Source organism: Elephas maximus, chromosome 9 (assembly GCF_024166365.1).
Source record: "Elephas maximus indicus isolate mEleMax1 chromosome 9, mEleMax1 primary haplotype, whole genome shotgun sequence".
Classification (NCBI taxonomy): Eukaryota; Metazoa; Chordata; class Mammalia; order Proboscidea; family Elephantidae; genus Elephas; species Elephas maximus.
This window is the reverse complement of record NC_064827.1, coordinates 126,006,816-126,027,605: the sequence shown is the minus strand read 5'-3', so window position 1 is coordinate 126,027,605 and position 20,790 is coordinate 126,006,816.

The window sequence follows — 20,790 nt, the reverse complement described above, 5'->3', positions numbered from 1 at the left end:
AGGGTAGAATAGGGTAGAATGGTGTTTAATGGCATAGAATGGAGTTGAATGGAGTCGAATAGAGACGGATAGAAATGAATAGAGTAGAAAAGAGTCGAATAGGGCAGGATAGGGCCAAATAGGGCCACATAAGGCCTAGTCGAGCACGATCCAGCAGAATCGACACGTTTGAGCCAAATCGAGCCGAATGGAGCGAAATGGAGCCAAATCGAGCCGAATAGAGCCGATTCGAACCGAATCGAGGTGATTCAAGCCTAATCGGGTCCAATGGCGTGGAAATGCGTCCAATCGAATCGAATCAAATGGATTAGAGAAGGGGAGGGGAGGGGCGGGGAGGGTAGAATAGAATAGAACACTACAGAATAGAAAAAAGAGAATAGAGTAGAGGAGTAGAGTAGAGTAGAGTAGAGTAGAACAGAGAAGAGTAAAGTAGAGAAGAGTAGAGTAGAATTGAGTTGAATAGAGTCAAATAGTGCAGGATATAGCTGAATAGAGCCAATTCTAGCCGAATTGAGCCAAATGGAAAGAAAACGAGACGAATCGCGTCGAATTGCTTCGAATCGCGTCCAATCGAATCGATTAGAGTAGGGTAGGGTAGAACAGAATAGCGTAGAATAGTGTAGAATGGAGTCGAATAGAGACAAATAGAGTAGAAAAGAGTCGACTCAAGCTGAATATGGCCGAATAAGGGTGAACTGAGCCGAATCGAGTCAAAACGGGCAGAATCAAGCTGAATTGAAGTGATTTGAGCCAAATTGAGCTGATGGGGCTGAATTGAGAAATTCAAGCATAATCGTGTCCAATCGCATGGAAACATTTTGAATCGAATCAAATTGAATAGATTAGAGTAGAATAGGTTAGGGTAGTTTAAGATAGGGTAGACTAGGATAGATGATGGTAGACTACAGTAGAGTAGACAAGAGAAAGCTAGAGTAGTAGCCTAGAGTAGTAAGCTGGACTAGTCAGCTCGACTAGTGGCATAGTTCAGTAGCCTAGACAACTGGCCTTCAAGAGTATCCTTGCCTTGAAAAGTACCCTGAATTAGTACCCCGAACTAGTACCCCTGCCCTAACTAGTAGCCTTAACTACAACCCTTGCCTGAACTAGTACCCTTCCCTTAACTAGTAGCCTTAAGGAGTAGCTTGGCTGTAACTAGTAGTATTCACTATTACCCTTCCCTTAACCAGTACCCTCAACACCACCCATACCTTAACTAGTACCCTGACCTAGTACCCCGGCCTTTACGAGTACCCTTAACTAATACCCTTACCTTAACTAGTACCCTTAACTAGTCCCCTGGCCTTAACTAGTAGCCTGAACTAGTACCCTTGCCTTCAGTACCCTTGCCCTAACTAGTACGCTTAATTAGTACCTTATTGAGTACCCCAAAGAGTAGGGTAGAGTATGGTGGGGTAGCATAGGGTAGGGTAGCACATGGCAGAACAGAGAAAATAGAATAGAACAGCATAGGTCAGGGTAGGTGAGCTTAGTGTAGGGTATGGGAGAGTAGCATAAGATGGAATGGAGAAAATAGAAAATGAGAGTAGAATACAACATAATAGAAAAGAACAGAATAGATTCGGATAGGGTAGGGTGGGGTAGGGTTCCGTAGAATAGAATAGTGTAGAATGGAGTAGAATGGTGTGGAATGGAGTCAAACAGAGATGAATAGAGTAGAAAAGAGTTGAAGAGAGGCGAAGAGCGCCGAATAGGGCCAAATCGGGCCAAATCGAGCCGAATGAAGCCGAATCACGCCAAATGGAATCGAACTAAATTGAATAGATTAGAGTAGTGTAGGTTAGGCTGGGATTTGGTACGGTAGGGCACAGTGGAATAGAATAGAAGAGAGTAGAAGAGAAGAGAATACAAAGAGTGGAATGGAGTAGAGTTGAGTAGAGTAGAATAGTCAGAGTCGAGTAGAGCAGAATAGAGATCCAATTCAATTTGAGCCGAATCCAATTCCAGCCGAATCGAGTCGAATGGAGAGGAAAGGAGACAAATCGGGATGAATCGAATGGATTAGAATAGATTAGAGTAGGTAGGGTAGGGTAGAACAGAATACAACAGTGTAGAATGGAGTAAAACGGAGTAGAATGGTGTGGAATGGAGTCGAATGGAGCCAAAAGGAGACGAATAAAGTAGAAAAGAGTTGAATAGAGCTGAACGGGGCTGAAGAAGGTGGAGTCGAGCCTAATTATGCTGAATCGACCTGAATTGACCCGATGCAGGCTGAAGAGAGCCAAATCGAGCCGATTCAAGCCTAATCACGTGGAATCACATCGAAATGCATTGAATCGAATCAAATAGATTAGAGGAGGGTAGGGTAGGAGAGGTTAGAATAGAACAGAACACAATAGAAAGAATAGAATAGAATTAAGTAGAGTAGAGTAGAGTAGAAGAGAGTAAAATAGAGCTGAATAGAGCGGAACAGAGCCGAACAGAGCTGAATACAGCCGAATCGACCAAATTCGAGGTGAATCGAGGCGACTCATGTCGAATCGCGTTGAAAAGTGTCGAATCGCGTTGAAATGTGTTGAATCCAATCAAATAGATTAGTGTAGGGCAGGTAAGGTTAGGGTAGGGCAGGGTAGAATAGAATAGAGTAGAATAGAAGACAATTGAAAGAATAGAGTAGAGTAGACTAGAGTCAAATAGAGTCGAATACTGCTGCAAAGAGCTGAATAGAGCGGAAAAGAGCCGAGTGGAAACGAATCGAGTCTAATGGAGCGGAAAGGAGCTGAATCGAGCCGATACGACCTGAATCAGGTCGAATCGCGTTCAAGTGTGCCGAATAGAATCGAACAGATTACAGTAGGGTAAATTAGGGTAGGGTAGGGTAGAATAGAATGTGGTAGAACAGAACAGAAAGAATAGAATAGGGTCGAGTAGAATAGACTGTAGAAGAGTAGAGTAGAACAGAGTCGACTCTTGCTGAATAGAGCCAAATAGAGCCAAAAAGAGCCGAATCGATAGAAATCAGGACGAATCGCGCCGAGTCCCATGGAATGGTGCCGTATCGCGTTGAATCCCATCGAATTGCATTTGAATCCCATCGATTCAAGCCAAATCAAATCTAATCAATTAGGTAGAGTAGGGTAGAGTACAATAGAGTAGAATACAGAAGAATAGAGTAGGATGGAGTAGAATGGTGTAGCAGGGAGTTGAATGGAGTCAAATGGAGTCGAAAGGAGTCGAAAAGAGATAATAGAGTTGAGTAGAGTCTAAAAGAGCCGAATAGAGCTGAATAGAGTGTATTAGAACCGACTAGAGCCTAATGGAGCTGATTTGAGCCGAATCGCATCGAAATGCATGGAATCGAATCCAGTAGAATAGATCAGAGTAGGGTAGGATGCAATAGAACAGAGTAGATTAGAATTGAACACAGTAGAACAGAATAGAAAGAATACAATAGAACAGAGTAAAAAAGAATAGAGCAGAGCAGAATAGTGTAGAGTAGAGTAGAACAGAGTCTAATAGAGTCAAATCGAGCCGAATGGAGATGAAACGAGACAAATCGTATCGAATCCCATCGAATCAATTAGAGCAAATTACAGTAGGGTAGAGTAGACTAGTGTAGAATGGAGTAGAATGGTGTGCAATGGAGTCGAATAGAGTAGAAAAGAGCTCAGGAGAGCCAAGTAGAGCTGAAGCAGGCCGAATCAAGCTGAATTGTGCCAAATCGAGCCGAATCGACACTATTCAAGCCCAATGGAGCCCAATGGACACGAATTCAACTGATCTGACCTGAATCGCGTCAAAATTCGTCAAATCGAATTGAATAGATTAGAGCAGGGGAGGTTCGGGTGTGGTAGGGTAGAGTAGAGTAGAATAGAATAGAACAGAACGATAGAGAAAGAATACGGAAAAGAGTAGACTAGAGTAGAGGGGAATAGAGTAGAGTAGAATAGAGTCGGACAGAGCCAAATCGAGCCGAATCGCGTCAAAATGGGTGGACTCGAATCCAATCGAATGGACTAGAATAGATTAGAGTTGGGAAGCATAGGGTAGGGTAGAATAGAGTAGAATAGAACAGAACAGAATAGAGACAATACAATAGAATAGAGTAGAGAAGAGTAGACGAGAGTACAATAGAGTAGACTAGAGTATAACAGAGTAGAGTCAAATAGAGCCAAACGGAGATGAAATGAGAGGAATCGCGTCGAATCGATTACCGCAAATTAGAGTAGGGTAGAGCAGAATAGAGAAAAGTGTAGAATGGTGTGGAATGAATAGAATGGAGTAGAATGGAGTCAAATAGAGATGACTAGAGTAGAAAAGAGTCGAACAGAGCAGAATAGGGCCGAATAAGGCCGAATCGAGCAGAATGGAAGCGACTGAAGCCAAAACGAGCTGAATGGAGCCTAACTGAGCTGAATCGAGCCAAATTGATCCGAATCGAGCCGATTGAAGCTTAATCACATCGAATCGCGTCAAATGCATCAAATCGAATCGAAACGTATAGATTAAAGAAGGGTAGTGGTGGGGAGGCTAGAATAGAATAGAGTAAGTATTACAGAAGAGATTAGAACGGAATAGAATAGAGTAGAAAAGAGTAGATTCGAATAGAGCCGAATAGGCCGAGTAGAGATGAATAGAGCTGAATGGAGCTGAATACAGCCGAAAAAAGCTGTACAGTGCCGAAACGCACCTAATCGAGCTGAATCAAGCAGAACCGCAACGACTGTCCCCGAATAGCTTCGAATCGCACCAAATCATGTCCAACGGCGTCGAATCACATCGTTTCATGTCAAATCGGGTCGAATCGCTTCATATTGCTTTGAATTGTGTCAAATGTCATCGAATCTCGACGAATCGCGAAGTGTCATGTCAAATAACTTTGAATTGCATCGAATCTCATAGAATCCTGCTGAGTCATGTCGAATCGCATTGAATCTCTTCGAATCCCGTTGAATCCCTTCGGATCTCATCGAAAGCCCTCGAATCCCGCCAAATCACGTCGAATTGAATCAAATAGATTAAAGTAGGGTAGGTTTGTGTGGGGTGCAGTAGGGTAGGGTAGAATAGAATAGAGTACAACAGAATAGGAGAGAACAGAACAGAACAGAACAGAAGAGAAAGAATACAACAGAATAGAGAAGAGTAGAATAGAGGCAAATAGTGCAGAACATAGCCAAATGGAGCCGAATGGAGACAAAACGAGACAAACCGCGTCAAATCGCTTTGAATCAGGTCAAATCAAATTGAATCCATTCGAATAGCTTAGGGTAGGGTAGGGTAGAATAGGGTAGAATGGTGTTTAATGGCATAGAATGGAGTTGAATGGAGTCGAATAGAGACGGATAGAAATGAATAGAGTAGAAAAGAGTCGAATAGGGCAGGATAGGGCCAAATAGGGCCACATAAGGCCTAGTCGAGCACGATCCAGCAGAATCGACACGTTTGAGCCAAATCGAGCCGAATGGAGCGAAATGGAGCCAAATCGAGCCGAATAGAGCCGATTCGAACCGAATCGAGGTGATTCAAGCCTAATCGGGTCCAATGGCGTGGAAATGCGTCCAATCGAATCGAATCAAATGGATTAGAGAAGGGGAGGGGAGGGGCGGGGAGGGTAGAATAGAATAGAACACTACAGAATAGAAAAAAGAGAATAGAGTAGAGGAGTAGAGTAGAGTAGAGTAGAGTAGAACAGAGAAGAGTAAAGTAGAGAAGAGTAGAGTAGAATTGAGTTGAATAGAGTCAAATAGTGCAGGATATAGCTGAATAGAGCCAATTCTAGCCGAATTGAGCCAAATGGAAAGAAAACGAGACGAATCGCGTCGAATTGCTTCGAATCGCGTCCAATCGAATCGATTAGAGTAGGGTAGGGTAGAACAGAATAGCGTAGAATAGTGTAGAATGGAGTCGAATAGAGAAAAATAGAGTAGAAAAGAGTCGACTCAAGCTGAATATGGCCGAATAAGGGTGAACTGAGCCGAATCGAGTCAAAACGGGCAGAATCAAGCTGAATTGAAGTGATTTGAGCCAAATTGAGCTGATGGGGCTGAATTGAGAAATTCAAGCATAATCGTGTCCAATCGCATGGAAACATTTTGAATCGAATCAAATTGAATAGATTAGAGTAGAATAGGTTAGGGTAGTTTAAGATAGGGTAGACTAGGATAGATGATGGTAGACTACAGTAGAGTAGACAAGAGAAAGCTAGAGTAGTAGCCTAGAGTAGTAAGCTGGACTAGTCAGCTCGACTAGTGGCATAGTTCAGTAGCCTAGACAACTGGCCTTCAAGAGTATCCTTGCCTTGAAAAGTACCCTGAATTAGTACCCCGAACTAGTACCCCTGCCCTAACTAGTAGCCTTAACTACAACCCTTGCCTGAACTAGTACCCTTCCCTTAACTAGTAGCCTTAAGGAGTAGCTTGGCTGTAACTAGTAGTATTCACTATTACCCTTCCCTTAACCAGTACCCTCAACACCACCCATACCTTAACTAGTACCCTGACCTAGTACCCCGGCCTTTACGAGTACCCTTAACTAATACCCTTACCTTAACTAGTACCCTTAACTAGTCCCCTGGCCTTAACTAGTAGCCTGAACTAGTACCCTTGCCTTCAGTACCCTTGCCCTAACTAGTACGCTTAATTAGTACCTTATTGAGTACCCCAAAGAGTAGGGTAGAGTATGGTGGGGTAGCATAGGGTAGGGTAGCACATGGCAGAACAGAGAAAATAGAATAGAACAGCATAGGTCAGGGTAGGTGAGCTTAGTGTAGGGTATGGGAGAGTAGCATAAGATGGAATGGAGAAAATAGAAAATGAGAGTAGAATACAACATAATAGAAAAGAACAGAATAGATTCGGATAGGGTAGGGTGGGGTAGGGTTCCGTAGAATAGAATAGTGTAGAATGGAGTAGAATGGTGTGGAATGGAGTCAAACAGAGATGAATAGAGTAGAAAAGAGTTGAAGAGAGGCGAAGAGCGCCGAATAGGGCCAAATCGGGCCAAATCGAGCCGAATGAAGCCGAATCACGCCAAATGGAATCGAACTAAATTGAATAGATTAGAGTAGTGTAGGTTAGGCTGGGATTTGGTACGGTAGGGCACAGTGGAATAGAATAGAAGAGAGTAGAAGAGAAGAGAATACAAAGAGTGGAATGGAGTAGAGTTGAGTAGAGTAGAATAGTCAGAGTCGAGTAGAGCAGAATAGAGATCCAATTCAATTTGAGCCGAATCCAATTCCAGCCGAATCGAGTCGAATGGAGAGGAAAGGAGACAAATCGGGATGAATCGAATGGATTAGAATAGATTAGAGTAGGTAGGGTAGGGTAGAACAGAATACAACAGTGTAGAATGGAGTAAAACGGAGTAGAATGGTGTGGAATGGAGTCGAATGGAGCCAAAAGGAGACGAATAAAGTAGAAAAGAGTTGAATAGAGCTGAACGGGGCTGAAGAAGGTGGAGTCGAGCCTAATTATGCTGAATCGACCTGAATTGACCCGATGCAGGCTGAAGAGAGCCAAATCGAGCCGATTCAAGCCTAATCACGTGGAATCACATCGAAATGCATTGAATCGAATCAAATAGATTAGAGGAGGGTAGGGTAGGAGAGGTTAGAATAGAACAGAACACAATAGAAAGAATAGAATAGAATTAAGTAGAGTAGAGTAGAGTAGAAGAGAGTAAAATAGAGCTGAATAGAGCGGAACAGAGCCGAACAGAGCTGAATACAGCCGAATCGACCAAATTCGAGGTGAATCGAGGCGACTCATGTCGAATCGCGTTGAAAAGTGTCGAATCGCGTTGAAATGTGTTGAATCCAATCAAATAGATTAGTGTAGGGCAGGTAAGGTTAGGGTAGGGCAGGGTAGAATAGAATAGAGTAGAATAGAAGACAATTGAAAGAATAGAGTAGAGTAGACTAGAGTCAAATAGAGTCGAATACTGCTGCAAAGAGCTGAATAGAGCGGAAAAGAGCCGAGTGGAAACGAATCGAGTCTAATGGAGCGGAAAGGAGCTGAATCGAGCCGATACGACCTGAATCAGGTCGAATCGCGTTCAAGTGTGCCGAATAGAATCGAACAGATTACAGTAGGGTAAATTAGGGTAGGGTAGGGTAGAATAGAATGTGGTAGAACAGAACAGAAAGAATAGAATAGGGTCGAGTAGAATAGACTGTAGAAGAGTAGAGTAGAACAGAGTCGACTCTTGCTGAATAGAGCCAAATAGAGCCAAAAAGAGCCGAATCGATAGAAATCAGGACGAATCGCGCCGAGTCCCATGGAATGGTGCCGTATCGCGTTGAATCCCATCGAATTGCATTTGAATCCCATCGATTCAAGCCAAATCAAATCTAATCAATTAGGTAGAGTAGGGTAGAGTACAATAGAGTAGAATACAGAAGAATAGAGTAGGATGGAGTAGAATGGTGTAGCAGGGAGTTGAATGGAGTCAAATGGAGTCGAAAGGAGTCGAAAAGAGATAATAGAGTTGAGTAGAGTCTAAAAGAGCCGAATAGAGCTGAATAGAGTGTATTAGAACCGACTAGAGCCTAATGGAGCTGATTTGAGCCGAATCGCATCGAAATGCATGGAATCGAATCCAGTAGAATAGATCAGAGTAGGGTAGGATGCAATAGAACAGAGTAGATTAGAATTGAACACAGTAGAACAGAATAGAAAGAATACAATAGAACAGAGTAAAAAAGAATAGAGCAGAGCAGAATAGTGTAGAGTAGAGTAGAACAGAGTCTAATAGAGTCAAATCGAGCCGAATGGAGATGAAACGAGACAAATCGTATCGAATCCCATCGAATCAATTAGAGCAAATTACAGTAGGGTAGAGTAGACTAGTGTAGAATGGAGTAGAATGGTGTGCAATGGAGTCGAATAGAGTAGAAAAGAGCTCAGGAGAGCCAAGTAGAGCTGAAGCAGGCCGAATCAAGCTGAATTGTGCCAAATCGAGCCGAATCGACACTATTCAAGCCCAATGGAGCCCAATGGACACGAATTCAACTGATCTGACCTGAATCGCGTCAAAATTCGTCAAATCGAATTGAATAGATTAGAGCAGGGGAGGTTCGGGTGTGGTAGGGTAGAGTAGAGTAGAATAGAATAGAACAGAACGATAGAGAAAGAATACGGAAAAGAGTAGACTAGAGTAGAGGGGAATAGAGTAGAGTAGAATAGAGTCGGACAGAGCCAAATCGAGCCGAATCGCGTCAAAATGGGTGGACTCGAATCCAATCGAATGGACTAGAATAGATTAGAGTTGGGAAGCATAGGGTAGGGTAGAATAGAGTAGAATAGAACAGAACAGAATAGAGACAATACAATAGAATAGAGTAGAGAAGAGTAGACGAGAGTACAATAGAGTAGACTAGAGTATAACAGAGTAGAGTCAAATAGAGCCAAACGGAGATGAAATGAGAGGAATCGCGTCGAATCGATTACCGCAAATTAGAGTAGGGTAGAGCAGAATAGAGAAAAGTGTAGAATGGTGTGGAATGAATAGAATGGAGTAGAATGGAGTCAAATAGAGATGACTAGAGTAGAAAAGAGTCGAACAGAGCAGAATAGGGCCGAATAAGGCCGAATCGAGCAGAATGGAAGCGACTGAAGCCAAAACGAGCTGAATGGAGCCTAACTGAGCTGAATCGAGCCAAATTGATCCGAATCGAGCCGATTGAAGCTTAATCACATCGAATCGCGTCAAATGCATCAAATCGAATCGAAACGTATAGATTAAAGAAGGGTAGTGGTGGAATAGAATAGAGTAAGTATTACAGAAGAGATTAGAACGGAATAGAATAGAGTAGAAAAGAGTAGATTCGAATAGAGCCGAATAGGCCGAGTAGAGATGAATAGAGCTGAATGGAGCTGAATACAGCCGAAAAGAGCTGTACAGTGCCGAAACGCACCTAATCGAGCTGAATCAAGCAGAACCGCAACGACTGTCCCCGAATAGCTTCGAATCGCACCAAATCATGTCCAACGGCGTCGAATCACATCGTTTCATGTCAAATCGGGTCGAATCGCTTCATATTGCTTTGAATTGCGTCGAATGTCATCGAATCTCGACGAATCGCGAAGTGTCATGTCAAATAACTTTGAATTGCATCGAATCTCATAGAATCCTGCTGAGTCATGTCGAATCGCATTGAATCTCTTCGAATCCCGTTGAATCCCTTCGGATCTCATCGAAAGCCGTCAAATCCCGCCAAATCACGTCGAATTGAATCAAATAGATTAAAGTAGGGGAGGTTTGTGTGGGGTGCAGTAGGGTAGGGTAGGGTAGGGTAGAATAGAATAGAGTACAACAGAATAGGAGAGAACAGAACAGAACAGAAGAGAAAGAATACAACAGAATAGAGAAGAGTAGAATAGAGGCAAATAGTGCAAAACATAGCCAAATGGAGCCTAATGGAGACAAAACGAGACAAACCGCGTCAAATCCCTTTGAATCAGGTCAAATCAAATTGAATCCATTCGAATAGCTTAGGGTAGGGTAGAGTAGAATGGTGTTTAATGGCATAGAATGGAGTTGAATGGAGTCGAATAGAGACGGATAGAAATGAATAGAGTAGAAAAGAGTCGAATAGGGCAGGATAGGGCCAAATAGGGCCACATAAGGCCTAGTCGAGCACGATCCAGCAGAATCGACACGTTTGAGCCAAATCGAGCCGAATGGAGCGAAATGGAGCCAAATCGAGCCGAATAGAGCCGATTCGAACCGAATCGAGGTGATTCAAGCCTAATCGGGTCCAATGGCGTGGAAATGCGTCCAATCGAATCGAATCAAATGGATTAGAGAAGGGGAGGGGAGGGGCGGGGAGGGTAGAATAGAATAGAACACTACAGAATAGAAAAAAGAGAATAGAGTAGAGGAGTAGAGTAGAGTAGAGTAGAGTAGAACAGAGAAGAGTAAAGTAGAGAAGAGTAGAGTAGAATTGAGTTGAATAGAGTCAAATAGTGCAGGATATAGCTGAATAGAGCCAATTCTAGCCGAATTGAGCCAAATGGAAAGAAAACGAGACGAATCGCGTCGAATTGCTTCGAATCGCGTCCAATCGAATCGATTAGAGTAGGGTAGGGTAGAACAGAATAGCGTAGAATAGTGTAGAATGGAGTCGAATAGAGAAAAATAGAGTAGAAAAGAGTCGACTCAAGCTGAATATGGCCGAATAAGGGTGAACTGAGCCGAATCGAGTCAAAACGGGCAGAATCAAGCTGAATTGAAGTGATTTGAGCCAAATTGAGCTGATGGGGCTGAATTGAGAAATTCAAGCATAATCGTGTCCAATCGCATGGAAACATTTTGAATCGAATCAAATTGAATAGATTAGAGTAGAATAGGTTAGGGTAGTTTAAGATAGGGTAGACTAGGATAGATGATGGTAGACTACAGTAGAGTAGACAAGAGAAAGCTAGAGTAGTAGCCTAGAGTAGTAAGCTGGACTAGTCAGCTCGACTAGTGGCATAGTTCAGTAGCCTAGACAACTGGCCTTCAAGAGTATCCTTGCCTTGAAAAGTACCCTGAATTAGTACCCCGAACTAGTACCCCTGCCCTAACTAGTAGCCTTAACTACAACCCTTGCCTGAACTAGTACCCTTCCCTTAACTAGTAGCCTTAAGGAGTAGCTTGGCTGTAACTAGTAGTATTCACTATTACCCTTCCCTTAACCAGTACCCTCAACACCACCCATACCTTAACTAGTACCCTGACCTAGTACCCCGGCCTTTACGAGTACCCTTAACTAATACCCTTACCTTAACTAGTACCCTTAACTAGTCCCCTGGCCTTAACTAGTAGCCTGAACTAGTACCCTTGCCTTCAGTACCCTTGCCCTAACTAGTACGCTTAATTAGTACCTTATTGAGTACCCCAAAGAGTAGGGTAGAGTATGGTGGGGTAGCATAGGGTAGGGTAGCACATGGCAGAACAGAGAAAATAGAATAGAACAGCATAGGTCAGGGTAGGTGAGCTTAGTGTAGGGTATGGGAGAGTAGCATAAGATGGAATGGAGAAAATAGAAAATGAGAGTAGAATACAACATAATAGAAAAGAACAGAATAGATTCGGATAGGGTAGGGTGGGGTAGGGTTCCGTAGAATAGAATAGTGTAGAATGGAGTAGAATGGTGTGGAATGGAGTCAAACAGAGATGAATAGAGTAGAAAAGAGTTGAAGAGAGGCGAAGAGCGCCGAATAGGGCCAAATCGGGCCAAATCGAGCCGAATGAAGCCGAATCACGCCAAATGGAATCGAACTAAATTGAATAGATTAGAGTAGTGTAGGTTAGGCTGGGATTTGGTACGGTAGGGCACAGTGGAATAGAATAGAAGAGAGTAGAAGAGAAGAGAATACAAAGAGTGGAATGGAGTAGAGTTGAGTAGAGTAGAATAGTCAGAGTCGAGTAGAGCAGAATAGAGATCCAATTCAATTTGAGCCGAATCCAATTCCAGCCGAATCGAGTCGAATGGAGAGGAAAGGAGACAAATCGGGATGAATCGAATGGATTAGAATAGATTAGAGTAGGTAGGGTAGGGTAGAACAGAATACAACAGTGTAGAATGGAGTAAAACGGAGTAGAATGGTGTGGAATGGAGTCGAATGGAGCCAAAAGGAGACGAATAAAGTAGAAAAGAGTTGAATAGAGCTGAACGGGGCTGAAGAAGGTGGAGTCGAGCCTAATTATGCTGAATCGACCTGAATTGACCCGATGCAGGCTGAAGAGAGCCAAATCGAGCCGATTCAAGCCTAATCACGTGGAATCACATCGAAATGCATTGAATCGAATCAAATAGATTAGAGGAGGGTAGGGTAGGAGAGGTTAGAATAGAACAGAACACAATAGAAAGAATAGAATAGAATTAAGTAGAGTAGAGTAGAGTAGAAGAGAGTAAAATAGAGCTGAATAGAGCGGAACAGAGCCGAACAGAGCTGAATACAGCCGAATCGACCAAATTCGAGGTGAATCGAGGCGACTCATGTCGAATCGCGTTGAAAAGTGTCGAATCGCGTTGAAATGTGTTGAATCCAATCAAATAGATTAGTGTAGGGCAGGTAAGGTTAGGGTAGGGCAGGGTAGAATAGAATAGAGTAGAATAGAAGACAATTGAAAGAATAGAGTAGAGTAGACTAGAGTCAAATAGAGTCGAATACTGCTGCAAAGAGCTGAATAGAGCGGAAAAGAGCCGAGTGGAAACGAATCGAGTCTAATGGAGCGGAAAGGAGCTGAATCGAGCCGATACGACCTGAATCAGGTCGAATCGCGTTCAAGTGTGCCGAATAGAATCGAACAGATTACAGTAGGGTAAATTAGGGTAGGGTAGGGTAGAATAGAATGTGGTAGAACAGAACAGAAAGAATAGAATAGGGTCGAGTAGAATAGACTGTAGAAGAGTAGAGTAGAACAGAGTCGACTCTTGCTGAATAGAGCCAAATAGAGCCAAAAAGAGCCGAATCGATAGAAATCAGGACGAATCGCGCCGAGTCCCATGGAATGGTGCCGTATCGCGTTGAATCCCATCGAATTGCATTTGAATCCCATCGATTCAAGCCAAATCAAATCTAATCAATTAGGTAGAGTAGGGTAGAGTACAATAGAGTAGAATACAGAAGAATAGAGTAGGATGGAGTAGAATGGTGTAGCAGGGAGTTGAATGGAGTCAAATGGAGTCGAAAGGAGTCGAAAAGAGATAATAGAGTTGAGTAGAGTCTAAAAGAGCCGAATAGAGCTGAATAGAGTGTATTAGAACCGACTAGAGCCTAATGGAGCTGATTTGAGCCGAATCGCATCGAAATGCATGGAATCGAATCCAGTAGAATAGATCAGAGTAGGGTAGGATGCAATAGAACAGAGTAGATTAGAATTGAACACAGTAGAACAGAATAGAAAGAATACAATAGAACAGAGTAAAAAAGAATAGAGCAGAGCAGAATAGTGTAGAGTAGAGTAGAACAGAGTCTAATAGAGTCAAATCGAGCCGAATGGAGATGAAACGAGACAAATCGTATGGAATCCCATCGAATCAATTAGAGCAAATTACAGTAGGGTAGAGTAGACTAGTGTAGAATGGAGTAGAATGGTGTGCAATGGAGTCGAATAGAGTAGAAAAGAGCTCAGGAGAGCCAAGTAGAGCTGAAGCAGGCCGAATCAAGCTGAATTGTGCCAAATCGAGCCGAATCGACACTATTCAAGCCCAATGGAGCCCAATGGACACGAATTCAACTGATCTGACCTGAATCGCGTCAAAATTCGTCAAATCGAATTGAATAGATTAGAGCAGGGGAGGTTCGGGTGTGGTAGGGTAGAGTAGAGTAGAATAGAATAGAACAGAACGATAGAGAAAGAATACGGAAAAGAGTAGACTAGAGTAGAGGGGAATAGAGTAGAGTAGAATAGAGTCGGACAGAGCCAAATCGAGCCGAATCGCGTCAAAATGGGTGGACTCGAATCCAATCGAATGGACTAGAATAGATTAGAGTTGGGAAGCATAGGGTAGGGTAGAATAGAGTAGAATAGAACAGAACAGAATAGAGACAATACAATAGAATAGAGTAGAGAAGAGTAGACGAGAGTACAATAGAGTAGACTAGAGTATAACAGAGTAGAGTCAAATAGAGCCAAACGGAGATGAAATGAGAGGAATCGCGTCGAATCGATTACCGCAAATTAGAGTAGGGTAGAGCAGAATAGAGAAAAGTGTAGAATGGTGTGGAATGAATAGAATGGAGTAGAATGGAGTCAAATAGAGATGACTAGAGTAGAAAAGAGTCGAACAGAGCAGAATAGGGCCGAATAAGGCCGAATCGAGCAGAATGGAAGCGACTGAAGCCAAAACGAGCTGAATGGAGCCTAACTGAGCTGAATCGAGCCAAATTGATCCGAATCGAGCCGATTGAAGCTTAATCACATCGAATCGCGTCAAATGCATCAAATCGAATCGAAACGTATAGATTAAAGAAGGGTAGTGGTGGGGAGGCTAGAATAGAATAGAGTAAGTATTACAGAAGAGATTAGAACGGAATAGAATAGAGTAGAAAAGAGTAGATTCGAATAGAGCCGAATAGGCCGAGTAGAGATGAATAGAGCTGAATGGAGCTGAATACAGCCGAAAAAAGCTGTACAGTGCCGAAACGCACCTAATCGAGCTGAATCAAGCAGAACCGCAACGACTGTCCCCGAATAGCTTCGAATCGCACCAAATCATGTCCAACGGCGTCGAATCACATCGTTTCATGTCAAATCGGGTCGAATCGCTTCATATTGCTTTGAATTGTGTCAAATGTCATCGAATCTCGACGAATCGCGAAGTGTCATGTCAAATAACTTTGAATTGCATCGAATCTCATAGAATCCTGCTGAGTCATGTCGAATCGCATTGAATCTCTTCGAATCCCGTTGAATCCCTTCGGATCTCATCGAAAGCCCTCGAATCCCGCCAAATCACGTCGAATTGAATCAAATAGATTAAAGTAGGGTAGGTTTGTGTGGGGTGCAGTAGGGTAGGGTAGAATAGAATAGAGTACAACAGAATAGGAGAGAACAGAACAGAACAGAACAGAAGAGAAAGAATACAACAGAATAGAGAAGAGTAGAATAGAGGCAAATAGTGCAGAACATAGCCAAATGGAGCCGAATGGAGACAAAACGAGACAAACCGCGTCAAATCGCTTTGAATCAGGTCAAATCAAATTGAATCCATTCGAATAGCTTAGGGTAGGGTAGGGTAGAATAGGGTAGAATGGTGTTTAATGGCATAGAATGGAGTTGAATGGAGTCGAATAGAGACGGATAGAAATGAATAGAGTAGAAAAGAGTCGAATAGGGCAGGATAGGGCCAAATAGGGCCACATAAGGCCTAGTCGAGCACGATCCAGCAGAATCGACACGTTTGAGCCAAATCGAGCCGAATGGAGCGAAATGGAGCCAAATCGAGCCGAATAGAGCCGATTCGAACCGAATCGAGGTGATTCAAGCCTAATCGGGTCCAATGGCGTGGAAATGCGTCCAATCGAATCGAATCAAATGGATTAGAGAAGGGGAGGGGAGGGGCGGGGAGGGTAGAATAGAATAGAACACTACAGAATAGAAAAAAGAGAATAGAGTAGAGGAGTAGAGTAGAGTAGAGTAGAGTAGAACAGAGAAGAGTAAAGTAGAGAAGAGTAGAGTAGAATTGAGTTGAATAGAGTCAAATAGTGCAGGATATAGCTGAATAGAGCCAATTCTAGCCGAATTGAGCCAAATGGAAAGAAAACGAGACGAATCGCGTCGAATTGCTTCGAATCGCGTCCAATCGAATCGATTAGAGTAGGGTAGGGTAGAACAGAATAGCGTAGAATAGTGTAGAATGGAGTCGAATAGAGAAAAATAGAGTAGAAAAGAGTCGACTCAAGCTGAATATGGCCGAATAAGGGTGAACTGAGCCGAATCGAGTCAAAACGGGCAGAATCAAGCTGAATTGAAGTGATTTGAGCCAAATTGAGCTGATGGGGCTGAATTGAGAAATTCAAGCATAATCGTGTCCAATCGCATGGAAACATTTTGAATCGAATCAAATTGAATAGATTAGAGTAGAATAGGTTAGGGTAGTTTAAGATAGGGTAGACTAGGATAGATGATGGTAGACTACAGTAGAGTAGACAAGAGAAAGCTAGAGTAGTAGCCTAGAGTAGTAAGCTGGACTAGTCAGCTCGACTAGTGGCATAGTTCAGTAGCCTAGACAACTGGCCTTCAAGAGTATCCTTGCCTTGAAAAGTACCCTGAATTAGTACCCCGAACTAGTACCCCTGCCCTAACTAGTAGCCTTAACTACAACCCTTGCCTGAACTAGTACCCTTCCCTTAACTAGTAGCCTTAAGGAGTAGCTTGGCTGTAACTAGTAGTATTCACTATTACCCTTCCCTTAACCAGTACCCTCAACACCACCCATACCTTAACTAGTACCCTGACCTAGTACCCCGGCCTTTACGAGTACCCTTAACTAATACCCTTACCTTAACTAGTACCCTTAACTAGTCCCCTGGCCTTAACTAGTAGCCTGAACTAGTACCCTTGCCTTCAGTACCCTTGCCCTAACTAGTACGCTTAATTAGTACCTTATTGAGTACCCCAAAGAGTAGGGTAGAGTATGGTGGGGTAGCATAGGGTAGGGTAGCACATGGCAGAACAGAGAAAATAGAATAGAACAGCATAGGTCAGGGTAGGTGAGCTTAGTGTAGGGTATGGGAGAGTAGCATAAGATGGAATGGAGAAAATAGAAAATGAGAGTAGAATACAACATAATAGAAAAGAACAGAATAGATTCGGATAGGGTAGGGTGGGGTAGGGTTCCGTAGAATAGAATAGTGTAGAATGGAGTAGAATGGTGTGGAATGGAGTCAAACAGAGATGAATAGAGTAGAAAAGAGTTGAAGAGAGGCGAAGAGCGCCGAATAGGGCCAAATCGGGCCAAATCGAGCCGAATGAAGCCGAATCACGCCAAATGGAATCGAACTAAATTGAATAGATTAGAGTAGTGTAGGTTAGGCTGGGATTTGGTACGGTAGGGCACAGTGGAATAGAATAGAAGAGAGTAGAAGAGAAGAGAATACAAAGAGTGGAATGGAGTAGAGTTGAGTAGAGTAGAATAGTCAGAGTCGAGTAGAGCAGAATAGAGATCCAATTCAATTTGAGCCGAATCCAATTCCAGCCGAATCGAGTCGAATGGAGAGGAAAGGAGACAAATCGGGATGAATCGAATGGATTAGAATAGATTAGAGTAGGTAGGGTAGGGTAGAACAGAATACAACAGTGTAGAATGGAGTAAAACGGAGTAGAATGGTGTGGAATGGAGTCGAATGGAGCCAAAAGGAGACGAATAAAGTAGAAAAGAGTTGAATAGAGCTGAACGGGGCTGAAGAAGGTGGAGTCGAGCCTAATTATGCTGAATCGACCTGAATTGACCCGATGCAGGCTGAAGAGAGCCAAATCGAGCCGATTCAAGCCTAATCACGTGGAATCACATCGAAATGCATTGAATCGAATCAAATAGATTAGAGGAGGGTAGGGTAGGAGAGGTTAGAATAGAACAGAACACAATAGAAAGAATAGAATAGAATTAAGTAGAGTAGAGTAGAGTAGAAGAGAGTAAAATAGAGCTGAATAGAGCGGAACAGAGCCGAACAGAGCTGAATACAGCCGAATCGACCAAATTCGAGGTGAATCGAGGCGACTCATGTCGAATCGCGTTGAAAAGTGTCGAATCGCGTTGAAATGTGTTGAATCCAATCAAATAGATTAGTGTAGGGCAGGTAAGGTTAGGGTAGGGCAGGGTAGAATAGAATAGAGTAGAATAGAAGACAATTGAAAGAATAGAGTAGAGTAGACTAGAGTCAAATAGAGTCGAATACTGCTGCAAAGAGCTGAATAGAGCGGAAAAGAGCCGAGTGGAAACGAATCGAGTCTAATGGAGCGGAAAGGAGCTGAATCGAGCCGATACGACCTGAATCAGGTCGAATCGCGTTCAAGTGTGCCGAATAGAATCGAACAGATTACAGTAGGGTAAATTAGGGTAGGGTAGGGTAGAATAGAATGTGGTAGAACAGAACAGAAAGAATAGAATAGGGTCGAGTAGAATAGACTGTAGAAGAGTAGAGTAGAACAGAGTCGACTCTTGCTGAATAGAGCCAAATAGAGCCAAAAAGAGCCGAATCGATAGAAATCAGGACGAATCGCGCCGAGTCCCATGGAATGGTGCCGTATCGCGTTGAATCCCATCGAATTGCATTTGAATCCCATCGATTCAAGCCAAATCAAATCTAATCAATTAGGTAGAGTAGGGTAGAGTACAATAGAGTAGAATACAGAAGAATAGAGTAGGATGGAGTAGAATGGTGTAGCAGGGAGTTGAATGGAGTCAAATGGAGTCGAAAGGAGTCGAAAAGAGATAATAGAGTTGAGTAGAGTCTAAAAGAGCCGAATAGAGCTGAATAGAGTGTATTAGAACCGACTAGAGCCTAATGGAGCTGATTTGAGCCGAATCGCATCGAAATGCATGGAATCGAATCCAGTAGAATAGATCAGAGTAGGGTAGGATGCAATAGAACAGAGTAGATTAGAATTGAACACAGTAGAACAGAATAGAAAGAATACAATAGAACAGAGTAAAAAAGAATAGAGCAGAGCAGAATAGTGTAGAGTAGAGTAGAACAGAGTCTAATAGAGTCAAATCGAGCCGAATGGAGATGAAACGAGACAAATCGTATCGAATCCCATCGAATCAATTAGAGCAAATTACAGTAGGGTAGAGTAGACTAGTGTAGAATGGAGTAGAATGGTGTGCAATGGAGTCGAATAGAGTAGAAAAGAGCTCAGGAGAGCCAAGTAGAGCTGAAGCAGGCCGAATCAAGCTGAATTGTGCCAAATCGAGCCGAATCGACACTATTCAAGCCCAATGGAGCCCAATGGACACGAATTCAACTGATCTGACCTGAATCGCGTCAAAATTCGTCAAATCGAATTGAATAGATTAGAGCAGGGGAGGTTCGGGTGTGGTAGGGTAGAGTAGAGTAGAATAGAATAGAACAGAACGATAGAGAAAGAATACGGAAAAGAGTAGACTAGAGTAGAGGGGAATAGAGTAGAGTAGAATAGAGTCGGACAGAGCCAAATCGAGCCGAATCGCGTCAAAATGGGTGGACTCGAATCCAATCGAATGGACTAGAATAGATTAGAGTTGGGAAGCATAGGGTAGGGTAGAATAGAGTAGAATAGAACAGAACAGAATAGAGACAATACAATAGAATAGAGTAGAGAAGAGTAGACGAGAGTACAATAGAGTAGACTAGAGTATAACAGAGTAGAGTCAAATAGAGCCAAACGGAGATGAAATGAGAGGAATCGCGTCGAATCGATTACCGCAAATTAGAGTAGGGTAGAGCAGAATAGAGAAAAGTGTAGAATGGTGTGGAATGAATAGAATGGAGTAGAATGGAGTCAAATAGAGATGACTAGAGTAGAAAAGAGTCGAACAGAGCAGAATAGGGCCGAATAAGGCCGAATCGAGCAGAATGGAAGCGACTGAAGCCAAAACGAGCTGAATGGAGCCTAACTGAGCTGAATCGAGCCAAATTGATCCGAATCGAGCCGATTGAAGCTTAATCACATCGAATCGCGTCAAATGCATCAAATCGAATCGAAACGTATAGATTAAAGAAGGGTAGTGGTGGAATAGAATAGAGTAAGTATTACAGAAGAGATTAGAACGGAATAGAATAGAGTAGAAAAGAGTAGATTCGAATAGAGCCGAATAGGCCGAGTAGAGATGAATAGAGCTGAATGGAGCTGAATACAGCCGAAAAGAGCTGTACAGTGCCGAAACGCACCTAATCGAGCTGAATCAAGCAGAACCGCAACGACTGTCCCCGAATAGCTTCGAATCGCACCAAATCATGTCCAACGGCGTCGAATCACATCGTTTCATGTCAAATCGGGTCGAATCGCTTCATATTGCTTTGAATTGCGTCGAATGTCATCGAATCTCGACGAATCGCGAAGTGTCATGTCAAATAACTTTGAATTGCATCGAATCTCATAGAATCCTGCTGAGTCATGTCGAATCGCATTGAATCTCTTCGAATCCCGTTGAATCCCTTCGGATCTCATCGAAAGCCGTCAAATCCCGCCAAATCACGTCGAATTGAATCAAATAGATTAAAGTAGGGGAGGTTTGTGTGGGGTGCAGTAGGGTAGGGTAGGGTAGGGTAGAATAGAATAGAGTACAACAGAATAGGAGAGAACAGAACAGAACAGAAGAGAAAGAATACAACAGAATAGAGAAGAGTAGAATAGAGG